Below are 15,962 nucleotides of genomic sequence, written 5' to 3'. Positions count from 1 at the left end.
CACAGTCTTCACCCCCATTTTACAGATGAGGTCACTGAGGCCCAGAGAAAGTGACTCGCCCACAGTCACACAGCTGACAAGTGGCGGAGTTGGGATTCGAATCCATGACCTCTGACTCCGAAGCCCAGGCTCTTTCCACTGAGCCACGCTGCTTCTCTATTACTAGTACTAATTATTACTAATAATAATGTTAGTATTTGTTAAGCGCTTACTATGTGCAGAGCACTGTTCTAAGTGCTGAGGGAGATAGAGGGGAATGAGGTTGTCCCACGTGAGGCTCACAGTTCATCCCCATTTTACAGATGAGGTAACTGAGGCCCCGAGAAGTGAAGAGTGACTCGCCCACGGTCACACAGCTGACAAGCGGCAGAGCCGGAAGTCGAACCCAATACCCCTGACTTCGAAGCCCAGGCTCTTTCCACGGAGCCATGCCCGCTTCCCTTCCTATTATGTTAATAATTATTAGCATTATATATTAACATAATGAATATATTGATTGTACTATAATATTGTACTAGTATAATAATAATGTTGGTATTTGTTAAGCGCTGACTCTGTGCAGAGCCCTGTTCTAAGAGCTGGGGGAGATACAGGTTATTGTACCCGCCCCAGCGCTTAGTACAGATGCAGCGTGGCTCAGTGGAGAGAGCCCAGGCTTTGGAGTCAGAGGTCATGGGTTCGAATCCCAGCTCTGCCACTTGTCAGCTGTGTGACTGTGGGCGAGTCACTTCACGTCTCGGTGCCTCAGTGACCTCATCTGTAAAATGGGGATGAAGACTGTGAGCCCCACGTGGGACAACCTGGTTCCCCCGTGTCTACCCCAGCGCTTAGAACAGTGCTCGGCACCTAGTAAGTGCTTAACAAATGCCAACATTATTATTATTATTATTATTACAGTGGCTGGCACATAGTAAACGCTTGACAGATATCAATATTATTATTATGATCGATGGGTGACGGATTGGTGGAGGTTTGGGGAGCTAGAAGGGGGCAACCCCAGGCCTCCTCTGTCTCTCTGTCCCTGCCTCCCTCTCCGCCTGTCAATCATGGGCCGATGCCCGGAGCTCTCGCGAGAGTTGAGCGGCGAGGGCAAAGGCCGAGATTTGGAGGGGCCGCCCCTCCCCCCCCCCGCTGTAGTCGCGTCTCCGACTACAACTCCCGAGAGCCCCCGCGCCCGGGGAGGCGGGATCCGGGGGCCCGGCCGGGGCCGGAGGGAGCCAATCGGAAGGCGGGGCCAGGGGACGCGCCGAGGCGATTGGGTGGCGCGGCGGATCGACGGGCGTCCCGGCCAATGGGAGGGCGGGAGGGCGGCTCAGCCGCTGGCGGCGGCGTCCAATGGGCGTGGGGGCGGGGGGCGGGCCCGCGGGGCCAAAGGCGGGGGGCCGGGCGGGGCGCCCAGCGCAGCGCAGGGCGCGGGGGGCAGACGCTGCTCCTGCGCAGACAGGTGAGGGGCGCAGCTCCGCCCGCGGGGAGGCCAAAGGAGGCCAGGGGAGGTTGAGGGAGGCAGAAGGAGGCTGGGGAAGGCCGGAGGAGGTTGAGGGAGGCTGCAGGAGGCCGGAGGAGGTCGAGGGAGGCAGAAGGAGGCCAGGGGAGGTTGGGGGAGGCCGAGGGAGGCAGATGGAGGCCAGGGGAGGCTGGAGGAGGCCAGAGGAGGTTGGGGGAGGCTGCAGGAGCCCGGAGGAGGCCAAGGGAGGTTGAGGGAGGCTGAAGGAGGCCAGGGGAGGTTGAGGGAGGCTGAAGGAGATAGGGGCAGACAGAAGGAGGCTACAGGAGGCCAGGGGAGGTTGAGGGAGGCAGAAGGAGGCCAGGGGAGGTTGGGGGAGGCTGCAGGAGGCCGGAGGAGGCCAAGGGAGGTCGAGGGAGGCAGAAGGAGGCCAGAGGAGGTTGGGGGAGGCCGAGGGAGGCAGATGGAGGCCAGAGGAGGTTGGGGGAGGCTGCAGGAGCCCGGAGGAGGCCAAGGGAGGTTGAGGGAGGCTGAAGGAGGTAGGGGGAGGCTGCAGGAGGCCAGGGGAGGTTGAGGGAGGCTGAAGGAGATAGGGGCAGACAGAAGGAGGCTACAGGAGGCCAGGGGAGGTTGAGGGAGGCTGAAGGAGGCAGGGGAAGGTCAGTGAAGGCTGGAGGAGGCCAGGGGAGGCTGAAGGAAGCCAGTAGAGGCCAGAGAAGGGGAGGGGAGGCCGAGGGAGGTCGGAGTAAGGCTGAAGGAAGGTAGGTGGGGCTGAGGGAGGTCTGAGAAGGGCAGGGGAGGATGAAGGAAGTAGGGGGAGGCCGGGGGAGGGCAGAGGAGGCCGGAGGAGGCCAGGGGAGACTCAGGGAGGATGAAGGAAGCCAGTGGAGGCCGATGGAGGCCAGAGGAAGCCAGGGGAGGCTGAGGGAGGCAGGAGGAGGACAGGGGAAGCCGAGGGAGGCCGGGGAGGCTGAGGGAGGCCCGAGTGGGCCTCAGTGACCTGCGTGGAGGTCACCCTGTGGCAGCCACAGCTCCAGGGGGACAGGGAACGGGCCAACTAACTCTGGAAGCGCTCAGTACAGTGCTCTGCACCCCCCTCCCCCCCTTTTGCATCACCCTGACTTGCTCCCTTTGCTCTTCCCCACCCTCCCAACCCCCAGCTCCAAAGCACTTATGTACATAATTGTTATTTTATTATTAATTGTATTTATTGAGTGCTTACTGCGTGCACAGCGTTGTAGTAAACGCTTGGGAGAGTGCACTATAACCGCAAACACATTCCCTGCCCACAGCCAGCTCACAGAGGCGGAGACGGACATTAATATAAATATATAGATAAATGACAGATATATTCATATGTGCCGGGGGGATGGGAGGGAGGATGAATGAAGGAGCAAGTAAGAGCGGCGCAGAAGGGAGTGGGAGAAGAGGAGGGTGCCGTCAGGGAGGGCTTCCTGGAGGAGATGGGCCTTCGATAAGGCTTTTTATCCCTTTCCTCTGCCTCCCAGCCCCCCAGTACTTCTGTATATAGCAGAAATTTTATTTATCCCTTTGCTCTTCTCCTCCCCCACTTCCCCAAAGCACATATGTGTGCATTCATTCGGTCGTATTTATTGAGCGCTTACTGTGTGCAGAGCACTGTACTAAGCGCTTGGAAAGTACACTACAGGAATAAAAGCCAGACCATCCCTGCCCACTACAGGCTTATAGTCTAGAGGGGTGGAGACACATCCAAATAAGCAAGCAGGCATTTATCAATAAATAGAATGATAGATACGTACCTATATTCACAAGTGCTGTGGGACGGGGAGGAGGAGGAAGGGGAGCAAGGTGAGGTGACACGGAGGGGAGGGGGAAACTGAGGAAAAGGGGGGCTTCCTCTGGGAATATGTGTGTATTTCTAGTTTTATCTGTACTGATGTCTGTCTCGACTGTAGACTGCGAAGCTCGTTGTGGGCAGGGAATGTCACTTTATTGTTGTATTATACTCTCCCAAACGATTAGCACAGTGCTCTGCACACAGTAAGTGCTCAAAAATACGATTGAATGAATATTGGGCCCTCCCAAGCACTGAGGACAGTGCTCTGTGTACACAAAGGGTTCAATAAATACCGCTGATCGATTGTGGTTGGAAGACAGAGGTTTTCTTCAGGAGGAGCTGGGCAGATCAATGAATGTATTTATTGAGCTCTTACTATATGCAGAGAGCACTGTACTAAGCGCTTGGGAGAGTACGATGTAACAGAGGTGGTCGCGGGCAGGGAACGCGTCTACGAGTGCTCTGCACACAGTAAGCACTCAACTAATACGAATGAACGGATTTACAGTCTAGAGGGGATGTCGGCTGGTCCCTTTCCAAACCTCATTGAAGGGGCACCTCCTCCAGGAGGCCTTCCCAGACTTAGCCCTCCTTTCCTCTCCTCCCACTCCCTTCTGAGAAGGGTGAAGCAGCGTGGCTCAGTGGAAAGAGCCCGGGCTGGGGAGTCAGAGGTCCCGGGTTCGAATCCCGGCTCTGCCGCTTGTCAGCTGTGTGACGGTGGGCAAGTCACTTCACCTCTCTGTGTCTCAGTGACCTCATCTGGAAAATGGGGAGTAACTGGGAGCCTCACGGGGGACAACCCGATGATCCTGTATCTCCCCCAGCGCTTAGAACAGTGCTCTGCACATAGTAAGCGCTTAACAAATACCAACATTATTATTATTATTCTGCGGCACCCTGACTTGCTCCCTCCATTCACCCCCCTGCCACCAGCCCCCCACCATTTATGTCCATATCTGTAATTTATTTATATTAATGTCTCTTTCCCCCTCTGGACTGTGAGCTTGCCGTGGGCAGGGAACGTGTCTGTTTCTTGTTGTCCTCTCCCCAGTGCTTAGTACAGTGCTTGGTACCTAATAAGTGCTTAATAAATACAATGGAATGAATGAGTGAAGCTGGCTCTTAATCAGCCCGGGCTGTTATGGGGAATGATCCATGTATATATTAGAGATAACCCTGAAAAATAGGAGTTTGCCAGTGGATGTCTTTTTTGAGAATAGTCCACACTATCTCCCCTTTACCACTCCCCACCAACCACTAGCTTGGAGACGGATCTCTTTTTAAAAATAATAATCGTGCTACTTGTTAAGCACTTATTAGGCACCAAACATTGTACTAGGCGCTGGGGTAGATAGGAGGTAATCAGTCCCCACATGGGGGGACACAGACTAAGTAGAAGGCCGAACAGATATTCATTCAATTGTATTTATTGAGCGCTTACTGTGTGCAGAGCACTGTACTAAGCACTTGTATTCGATCCCTATTTTGCAGATGATGTGAACTGAGGCCCAGAGAAGTGAAATTACTTTGCCCCTGTTTTCTCTTGCCCATAGTAGGTCATTGGCGGAGCTGCGATTAGAATCCTGGTCCTCTGACTCCCAGATCTAATAATGGTTTTTCTTAAGTGCTTACTATGTGCCAGGCACTGTACTAAGCACTGCTTCCCTGATAATAATAACAAAAAAAGGTATTTAAATGCTTACTATGCGCCAAACACTGTTCTGAGGGCTGGGGTGCAAGATAATCAGGTTGTCCCACGTGAAGCTCACAATCGTCATGCCCATTTTACAGAGGAGGTAACTGAGGCCCAGAGAAGTGAAGTGACTTCCCTAAAGTCATCCAGCTGACAAGTGGCGGAGCCGGGATTAGAACCCACGACCTCTGACACCCAAGCCCGGGCTTTTTCCACTCTGGTATTTAAGTGCCAGGGTAATTATAAGATAATCAGGTCAAACACATGTCCCACATGGGGCTCTCAGCCTGAGAGGGAGAGAGAACAGGTATTTCATTCCCATTCGACAGACGAGGAAACTGAGGCACAGCCTGACCTGCCCTCAACAAACCGGTAGCAGGGCTGGGATTAGATGCTAGGTCTCCTGACTCCCAATCAGATGGTTTTTTTTCCATCAACCCAGAGTCAAAGTTCAGAATCTGAAGGGGCGGAGGGAGAGAGAAGAGAACTGTCAATAATATCCAACCTCAGAAAATTGAAAAGAAAGTGTTTAATACAAAAATGGTGGCATCTATCTGTCCCGTGCAATATGGGGGGGGGGGGGTAGAGTTGGGTGGAAGTTCGACTTTAAAGTCTTCATTGGCAGTGTTTTTAAAATATTTTGGTTAAGACTCTCCCCCCAAAGCCCACCGTGCATGTGTACGTAGCTGGAATTTATTTTAATGCCTCTCCCACCAGTCAGCAAGCTGCTCCTTGTTCATTCATTCAATAGTATTTATTCATTCATTCAATAGTATTTATTGAGCGCTTACTATGTGCAGAGCACTGTACTAAGCGCTTGGAATGAACAAGTCGGCAACAGATAGAGTCCCTGCCGTTTGACGGGCTTACAGTCCAGTCGGGAGAGACAGACAGACAAGAACAATGGCAATAAAATTTATTGAGCACTTACTATGGGCAGAGCACTATACTAAGCGTTTGGAATGTACAATTCGGCAACAGTGAGCAGGGAATGTGCTGTATTGTGTTCTCCCAAGCTTTAGTACAGTGGCCTGCACACAGACATTATGCAATAAATATCACTGGCAAATTCTTTCAGGAAGAGCAGATTATGATTAGGAGGACATCCCAGCCATTGCTGAGCTGAGGAAGAACCAATAAACATGGACTGTGCCCAACCTGATTATAATAATAATAAATAATGTTGATATTTGTTAAGCACTTACTATGTGCAGAGCACTGTTCTAAGCGCTGGGGGAGATACAGGGTCATCAGGTTGTCCCATGTGGGGCTCACAGTTTTCATCCCCATTTTACAGATGAGGGAACTGAGGCACAGAGAAGTGAAGTGACTTGCCCACAGTCACAGAGCTGACAAGTGGCAGAGCAGGGATTCGAACCCATTACCTCTGACTCCAAAGCCCATGCTCTTTCCACTGAGCCACGCTGCTTCTCTGATTATCTTCTTTCTACCCCAGTGCTTAATATGTGGCTTGGCACATAGTAAGCACCTAACAAATACCATTTTAAAAAAAAAAGTAAGCACATTATATTTGATTGATCTCTTCTTCTTTCACCACCTTGTCCAATCCCAATGTGCCCCTCCTCGCCTTTTCATTTAAATAAGTGTTAGAAACTGGGACTCTTGCTCTGTTTTTTGTTTTTATTATCCATATTGTCCTTTTTGTTCTGTTTTGCTTTGCTGTCTGTCTCTCCTATTTAGACTGTGAGCCCGTCGTTGGGCAGGGATTGTCTTTATCTGTTGCCGAATTGTCCATTCCAAGCGCTTAGTACAGTGCTCTGCACAGAGTAATCGCTCAATAAATACTATTGAATGAATGAATGATAATGCTAATAGTATATAAGCGCTTAGTATGTGCCAGGCACTGTACCAAAAGTCAATTGCAGTGATGAGCGATAGTATGACCTAGTGAAACAACCTAGGCTTGGAATCCAAGGGGCCCAAGTTCAATTTTTTTTAATGGTCTGTATTGAGCGCTTACTATATGTCGAGCACTGTTCTAATTGAAGGTATGCGGGTTGGGCACGGCCCCTGTCCCAGGTGGGGCTCACGGTCTAAGTAGGAGAGATCAGGATTTAATCCCCATTTTACAGATGAGGTAACTGAGGTAAAGGGAAGTTAAGCGACTTGCCCTATGTCACCCAGCAGACACATAGAGCCAGGATTAGAACCCATGTCCTCTGACTTCCAGACCTGTGCTTATTCCACTAGCCTTAACCGCTCACAATCTAATTAGGAGGAAGAGCAGGTATTAAATCCCCGTTCCGCAGATGAGGACTTGAGGCCCAGAGAATCGAAGTAACTTGCCCAAGGTCACACAGCAGGCAAGTGGCGGAGCCTAGATTAGAACTCGGGTCCTTGGACCCCAGGCTTCTCTACGGAGCGCACAATGGACAAGAGGATTTAAAAAAAGAACTGTGCACTGATCTACCCGAGAGGAATGGAAGCTGTGAGCGGCAAGAAGACGTGGAAGGGGTAAAACGATCCAGCGGGCACTAATAGTTACTGAACGCGGACTACGTGTAGAGCACCACACTAAGTGGGAGAAAATACAGTAGAAGACGACGACCTGATCCCTCTAAACATCTTCTTCTTCTTGTCTGTGTTGTTGTTTCCTCAACCTCAGTTTCCTTATCTGTAAAATGGTGATGCAATAACCTTTCTCTCTCCCCCGGCTCAGGCCCGGAACCCTGATCGACAGGGACTGCCTGACCTGATTACCTAATACCTACCCCGCCATTGAACAAATACTGTTACTGTTTTTTGGGAAGCAGCGTGGTCTAGTCGATAGAACACAGGCTGAGGAGTCAGAAGGACCTGGGTTTTAATCCCGCCACTTGGCTGCCGTGACCTTGGACAAGTCACTTCTCTGTGCCTCAGTTCCCTCATCTGTAAAATGAAGGTTAAGACTGTGAGCCCCATCGCGGACGTCGACTGTGTCCAACTCGATTAGCTTGTATTCATCCCGGCGCCTAGTACAGTAAGCACTTAATTCCATAAAGGAAAAAAAAAACATTAAGACATAGGCGGTGGGGAAAAATAGGATTTAATGTCCTAATGGTGGCCTAGTGGAAAGAGTGAGGCTGCGGGACCAGCTCTGCCAATTCCCTGCTGTGGGACCTTGGGCCAGTCACTTAAGTCACAGGAGCAGCGTGGCTCAGTAGAAAGAGCCCGGGCTTTGGAGTCAGAGGTCATCGGTTCGAATCCCGGCTCTGCCACCTGTCAGCTGGGTGACTGTGGGCAAGTCACTTCACTTCTCTGTGCCTCAGTTCCCTCGTCTGTAAAAGGGGGAGTAAGACTGTGAGCCCCACGTGGGACAACCTGATTCCCCTGTGTCTACCCCAGTGCTTAGAACAGTGCTCGGCACATAGTAAGCGCTTAGCAAATACCAACATTATTATTACTTAACTTCTCTGAGGCTCAGTTCCCTCATCTGTAAAATGGGGGTTCAGAATGTTTTCTCCTTCCTAGATTGCGATCCCCAAGTGGGACAGGGACTGTCCAACCTGATGAACTTGTAAGCAGCGTGGCTCAGTGGGAAGAGCACGGGCTTGGGAGCCGGAGGTCATGGGTTTGAATTCCGTCGCTGCCACCTGTCAGCTGTGTGACTGTGGGCAAGTCACTTTACTTCTCTGTGCCTCAGTTTCCTCATCTGTAAAATGGGAGTGAAGACTGTGAGCCTCATGTGGGACAACATGATTACCCTGTATCTCCCCCAGCTCTTAGAACAGTGCTCTGCAAATAGTAAGCGCTTAACAAATACAGACATTATTATTATTACCCCAGGTCTTAGTGGTCGACAAGTCGTAAGTGCTTAACAAAGTGCTTAGCCATTATTATTTACCCATCACTTTAGAGAAGCAGCATGCCTCAGTGGAAAGAGCCCGGGCTTGGGAGTCAGAGGTCATGAGTTCAAATGCCAACTCTGCCACTTGTCAGCTGTGTGACTGTGGGCAAGTCACTTCTCTGGGCCTCAGTTCCCTCATCTGTAAAATGGGGATGAAGACTGTGAGCCTCACGTGGGACAACCTGGTGACCCTGTATCTCCCCCAGCACTTAGAACAGTGCTCCGCACATAGCGCTTAACAAATGCCAACATTATTATTAAATGGCCAGAGGATTAAGAAACGAGAAGATCAAAATCAAGGAGGGAAATGGACAAAAGGCTTAAAAAGGCAAGCAGATGTGTATGAATAGTAGAATATCTTTTTTTCCCCAAAACACTTTCACGTCCACGATCTCGTTTTTCCCCTCACCACCTCCCTGTGAAGGCTGGTGAGAAGGAGCAAAGTCAGATCTTTAATTCCCCCGCCTCCTTTCCTAAATCAGTTGGTAAATATCAAGCCTGAGAAAGATGAAATCAAGGGACAGTGAATAGGTTGGGGTTTGAGAGCAAAGCGTGCAGGCTGGTTATAGTGGAGGAGCTCAGTAAAGTACGGTAGGGCAGGGAGTGTCGGTTAATTACTTCAAAACCAGAGGTAAGAATTTTTTGTTTGAAGGGAGCTGAGTGCGAATCGCCTAGTCAAGGCGGGAAAAGAGTGCTTGGATCCGTTGGGATGGAGAGAAAGGGGCGGATTCTAGAATCGTGCAGGTAGAATCAACAGGATTTGGGGTCGGACTAAATTTACAGGGTGAGAGCGAGCAGCGTGGCTCAGTGGAAAGAGCGTGGGCTTTGGAGTCAGAGGTCATGGGTTCGAATTCCGGCTCTGCCACTTGTCAACTGTGTGATTGTGGGCAAGTCACTTCACTTCTCTGTGCCTCAGTTACCTCATCTGTAAAATGGGGATTAAGACTGTGAGCCCCTCGTGGGACAACCTGATTTCCCTGTGTCTACCCCAGCGCTTAGAACAGTGCTCTGCACATAGTAAGCGCTTAACAAATACCAGCATTATTATTATTATTATTATTAACTATGCCAGGGTTGTGGGCTTGTGAGTCAGTGTTTGCTGTGTGACCTTGGGCAAGTCACTTCTCTGGGCCTCAGTTTCCTCAACTGTAAAAGGTGGACTCAATACCTGTTCCGCTCGTACTTAGACTGTGAGTCTAAGCGGGACAGGGACTGTGTCCGACCTAGTTAATTTGTACCTACCCCGGGGCTTAGAACAGTGTTTGACGCATAGTAAGCGCTGAACAAATACCATTTAAAAAAAAAACACAACCTGTTGGAATGAATGCCTTCTCCCAGGAAGTGGGAGTAGATGGAGACTAGAAGAGGACCCAAAACTGAGCCTTGAGGGACCCCCCCACACAGAGGGTGCGAGGCCAGAGAGATAAAGAGGAAGCCTGTGACATTGCAAAGAAAGAACAAGTCACCAAATGTTTCTTTAAGGAGTCAGGAGGTTAACCGAGTAATTGCCGTGGGCAGGAATGTGTCTCTGTCATTATACTCTCCCAAGTGCTTAGTACAGGGTTTTGTACACAGTATAAACACTCAATAAATACAATTGAATGTAAGAGCATGAATGGTAGGCAAAGGGCACTGAATTCCCTGGATTTCTTGGGTCCCAACACCAGAGGAGACCCTCTCTTCCTCTTGCCCCCAATCCAGAGCCTCATTTCCAGTGCTGACTTAAGTGGTCTCTCTCCCCTTTAATATCCTACTGACCACCCTGTATCTACCCCAGTGCTTAGAACAGTGTTCTGCACATAGGAAGCACTTAAGAAATGCCAACATTTTGTTATTATTAAAACTCTGTCTCCTTCAGAAGGATTTCCCCATTGAATCACTCCTCTTCCCCACCAGCTGCCCCTTCAGCATTTCTGCATCTCACACTCCCTGAGTATTTGTGCACATATTTTAATAGGAGGAAGCATACCTGTAACTTATTTTAGTGTCCACCTCTCCCCCTAGATTCATAGATTGACTCAAGGTAAGCAAATATTCACCTCCGTTTCCTTCTCCTTCAGCAACCTCAGCCCCCAGATCTTTATTCAGTGTGAATGTATTTATTTTCTCCTTTATTTTTAAGGGCCGGAAGGGTCTCCACTCTGCTCCCCGGTGTAACAGAAAGGGAAAAGGCCCTGTTCTGGCCGATCGGCTGCGGGGCGACTAGAAGACGCCATCACCCGTGACGTCCGCTGGCCTTTAAACTAGCCTCGTAAGTATGTCTTAAGAGTCTGCCCGTAGAATAAAGCCTTAGCCGTTCCCACGCCGACGCCCAGCGATTGCGGTATCAATTTGGTGTTGCCGGAAACCTCACCGGCTCGCAGAGTCCGCTCTAATCGATCAACCGTCACACTGTAGGCCTTCTCTCGGGCCAAGCGCCAAGGCCAAACGTTGGTGACGCACCGGCCAATCTCAAGGACGAGGGTAATCGGACCACGGGTGCCGGAGACCTCTCCTCCCCCACACCCGACTTGGTCCTCGGGAACGTGGAGTCGGCGGGTGGGCGGGCGGCCGCCGCCACGCTCCATCTCGACAGACCCACGGCGGGCGAGGCGTCCGGGTCCCGGCCAGTCGGCGGGAAGGTGGGAAGCAAGGAATCGTGACGCCATCGCTTCACTTCCCGCCAGAAGCGGGGTTGGGGCTGCGTAGTCCATTGTGGCGGTTATGGTGTGTGTCGGGGCTAGGCCGTTGGAGAGAAGCAGTGTAGCCTAGTCAGAAGAACCTAATAATTATTCATTCAATCGTATTTATTGAGTGCTTACTATGTGCAGAGACTGTGCTAAGCGCTTGGATTGTACAGTTCGGCAAGAGATAGAGACAATCCCTGCCCAACAACGGGCTCACAGTCTGTAGTAATGACGGTATCTGTTAAAGCGCTTCTTATGTGTCAAGCGCTGTTCTATGCGTTGAGATAGTAGCTAATCAGGTTGGACACAGTCCCCGTCCCACGTGGGGCTCCCAGTCTTAATCCCCGTTTGAAAGATGAGGGAACTGAGGCCCCAGAAAAGTGATTGATGATGATGATTAAGGTATTTGTTAAGCGCTTAACTATGTGCCAGGCACTGTACTAAGCGCTGGGTGGATACAAGCAGATTGGGTTGGACACAGTCCCTGACTTACCCAAGGTCACACGACAGACAGGTGGTGGAGCTGAGATTAGAACTCGGGTCCTTCAGACTCCTAGCCCCGTGCTCTATCCACTAGGCACTAATTCCAGCTCCGTTATTTATCTGCCGGCTGACCGGTGGGCAAGTCATTTCATTGCTCTGGCCCTCAGTTACCTCATCTGGAAAATTCATTCATTCAATAGTATTTATTGAGCGCTTACTATGTGCACAGCACTGTACTGAGCATTTGGAATGTACAGTTCGGCAACAGATGGAGGCAGTCCGAGCAAAACAGAACAAAACAAAAACAAGACAACATTATCAAGATAAATAGAATCAAGGGGATGGACACCTCATTAACAGAATAAATAGGGTAATAAATAAGATATACAAATGAGCACAGAGAGGGGGGAGGAGCAGAGGGCGGGGGGAGGGGAGGGGGAGCAGAGGGAAAGGGGGGCTCAGTCTGGGAAGGCCTCCTGGCGGAGGTGAGCTCTTAGTAGGGCTTTGAAGAGGAGAAGAGAGTTAGTTTGGCAGATGTGAGGAGGGAGGGCATTCCAGGACAGCAGTGGGACGTGGGCCAGAGGTCGATGGCGGGACGGGCGAGAACGAGGCCCAGGGAGGAGGTGAGCGGCGGCAGAGGAGCGGAGTGTACGGGCTGTGATGGAGAAGGAGAGAAGGGAGGCCAGGTAGGAGGGAGCAAGGGGATGGACAGCTTGGAAGCCAAGACTGAGGAGTTTCTGTTCCGTGCGGAGGTTGAGAGGCAACCACTGGAGGTGTTTGAGGAGAGGAGTGACATGCCCAGAGCATTTCTGCAGGAAGATGAGCCGGGCAGCGGAATGAAGAACAGACTGGAGCGGGGAGAGACAGGAGGAAGGGAGATCAGAGAGAAGGTTTACACGATAATTCAGTTGGGATGTTATATAGGGATTGAGACTACGAGCCCCATATAGGACAGGGACTGTGTCCAACCTGATTAGCCTGTATTTACCCCAGTGTACCTCAATAGTACAGTGGCTGGCACATAATAAACGCTCAAAAGATGCCATCAACAGCAACAGAAGTGGGCCCTTGGAGAAACTGGAATCCAGAGATGTGGAGGAGGGGATGTGGCGTGTAGAAGTAGCGATAAGGAGAAGGGGCTCAAACTCAGAGATTTTAGCAAATGCAGCGTCGACGATACAGTTCCAGGTACATGGGCAGGGCAGTGACGGGTGTCCAGTGTGCCAAAGTGCCGGCCCTTCTTCTTCCTGGTTGGAGAGAATCGGTCCCCGCATGTGACGTTTTGACCTAAGGCACAGTTTACAAGAAACCGGATGCTGATAGGCTGTGAACTCGGTTTGAAAAACTGGTACTCTCGCGGCGTGTGCGAAGCCTGGCGGGTTTCTGTTTGAGAGAGGTGCAGGGAACCATGATGCAGATCACTCAGCCTTGACTGAGCGTTTAGTGTGTGCAGGGGACTGTACTGAGTGCTTGGGAGAGTGCAGTGAAATTAACAGACCTTTGCTCTTGAGGAGCTCGTAGTATAATGGGAGGTGGACATTGAAATAAATGACAGATAGGAGGAAGCAATGGATTTCAAAGATCTTGTATGTATGTGTATGGGAGAGTACAGCGTGGTTCAGTGGAAAGAGCGTGGGCTTGGGAGTCAGAGGTCGTGGGTTCTAATACCGGCTCCACCACTTTATCAGCTGTGTGACTTTGGGCAAGTCACTTAACTTCTCCGGGCCTCAGTTACCTCATCTGTAAAATGGGGATTAAAACTGTGAGCACCACGTGATTACCTTGTGTCTACCCCAGCGCTTAGAACAGTGCTTGGCACATAGTAAGCGCTTAACAAATACCATCATTATTATGTGCTGCAGCTAAGGGCCTTAAAGAGTATTCAGGCAAGAGGAACAACATCATTAAAATGAGAAAGAGCTGGAGGGTAGTGGAAAGAGCACAGTTGTGGAGCTCAGGAGCCTTGGGTTCTAATCCCGCCTCAAGTCGCTTGCCTGCCATGTGACCTGGGGCAAGTCACTTTGGAGCCTGTTTCCTCCTCTGTGAAATGGGGCTTAAATGCCTTTTCTCCCACCCTCATAGACGGTAAGCCCGACAGGGACGGTCTAAATTGACCGTCAAATGTCTCCAATCCCACAGCTTGGCACATAGTAACAAATGCCGATCGTCATTCATTAATCATTAATAATAATATCATCTGCCAGAGAGGATCCGTCATTCACGGGGCAGCGGTTGAGATATCCCAGGGAGAGCGTGAAATGGAGAACCCACACTAGAGAAGCCAACAGAGGCGACGGGGAAGGCCACGGCCTCCGCCTGCCTGGATGTTGCTACCGTACCATGGACCCAAGGACAGCTGCAGTCTGCACCTGTCGTTGTCATCAGCAACAGATGTTTAAAAACTTCCCTCCTGCAGAAGTTGCATTTTCCAGTTCCTGCCTAGCTGCAGCTTTAAATCTAGTTGTTTTAGACTGAACACCTGCTGGTGGAGAGGAGCGGGGAACTGAGAATCCAGGAGACGCAGCTCTGAATTCCAGCCCTGCCACTGACCTCTCGGGTGACCTTGGGCAAGTCATTTACCCTCTCTGTTGGTCATATTTATTGAGCACATATTGTGTGCAAGGCACTGTGCTAAGTGCATGGGAGAATACAAGACAACAGAGTCTGTAGGTATGTTCCCTGCCCACGAGGAGCTTTCGATCTAGATGTCCTTGTGGACATTAAAATACCTAGACCTAGACGGACATTAAAATACATTACAGCTCCATTTGCGAGTACTTTGCAGCAAGAAAGGGAAGAAATCCAAGTGCAGAGGTGATGCAGAAGGGAGAGGGAGTAGTGGAAATGAGGCCTTAGTTGGGGAAGGCCTCATGGAGGAGGTGGGGGTTTTTTGTTTGTTTTTTTGTTGTTTTTTTAATAAGGCTTTGAAGGTGGGCAGAGTCATGAGCTGTCAGCTCTGAAGGGAAAGGGAGGTCCAGGTCATTGGCGAGAGGTCGCCAGCGAGGTGGAAGAGACCAAGATGGTGAGTGGGTTGGTGTTAAGAGGAGTTGAAGTGAGCATATTGGGCTGTAGTAGGAGATAAGTGAGGTCAGATGGGAGCGGACAAGGTGACGGAGAGCTTGAAAGCCAGTGGTGAGGAATTTGCTTGATGCCGAGGTGGATGGGCAACCACCAGAGTGGGCAGACATGGAATAAACATATATTTTTTTTTTTTTTAGGAAAGTCATCTGGGCAGCAGGAAGAATATTAATAACTGTGGTATTTGTAAAGCGCTTACTGTGGGCCAAGCACTGGGGGAGGTCAAGATAATCGGGTTGGGCACAATCTCTGTCCCACGTGGGGGGTCACAACCTTAATCCCCATTTTACAGATGAGGGAACTGAGGCACAGAGAAGTGAAGTGAGTTGCCCAAGGTCACCCAACAGATAAATGGCACAGCTGGGATTAGAACCAGCGTGGCTCAGTGGAAAGAGCATGGGCTTTGGAGTCAGGGCTCACGAGTTCGAATCCCAGCTCTGCCACTTGTCGGCTGTGTGACTGTGGGCAAGTCACTTAACTTCTCTGTGCCTCAGTTCCCTCATCTGTAAAATGGGGATCAAGACTGTGAGCCCCACGTGGGACAACCTGATTCCCCTATGTCTACCCCAGCACTTAGAACAGTGCTCGGCACATAGTAAGCGCTTAACAAATACCAACATTATTATTATTAACCCCCATCCTCTGGACTCCCAGGAGGTAGAGACAGGAGACGGGGAGTCAATAAGAAGGTTGATGCGGTAGTCCAGACGGGATGGGATAAATGCTTAGATCATTGTGGTAGCTGTTCGGATGGAGAGGAAAGGGAGGATTTTTAGCAATGTTGGGAGGGTAGAACCGACAGGATTTGGTGACTAATGATAACAATTGTGGTATTTGTTGAGTGCTTACTATGTGCCAGGCACTATACTAAGCGCTGGGGTGGATACAAGCAAATCGGGTTGGACAAAGTCCCTGTCCCACATGGAACTCAC

At 50.6% G+C, this 15,962-nt stretch overlaps 1 protein-coding gene across 2 annotated transcripts in view; it reads left to right on the top strand.

Annotated features, from left to right (window-relative positions):
* The first annotated feature begins 1,380 nt into the window (after positions 1-1,380).
* Positions 1,381-15,962, top strand: part of RNF4 (ring finger protein 4) — a 34,760-nt gene continuing 20,178 nt past the window's right edge. For both annotated transcript variants that reach the window (XM_029062597.1, XM_029062596.1), the window contains exons 1-2: positions 1,381-1,444; positions 10,926-11,054. The gene's annotated coding sequence lies outside the window, so the exon portion shown is untranslated. The remainder of the gene's footprint in view (positions 1,445-10,925; positions 11,055-15,962) is intronic.

The sequence above is a fragment of the Ornithorhynchus anatinus genome, chromosome 4, assembly GCF_004115215.2.
Source record: "Ornithorhynchus anatinus isolate Pmale09 chromosome 4, mOrnAna1.pri.v4, whole genome shotgun sequence".
Taxonomy (NCBI): domain Eukaryota; kingdom Metazoa; phylum Chordata; class Mammalia; order Monotremata; family Ornithorhynchidae; genus Ornithorhynchus; species Ornithorhynchus anatinus.
This window is presented reverse-complemented; position numbering and strand designations above follow the sequence as displayed.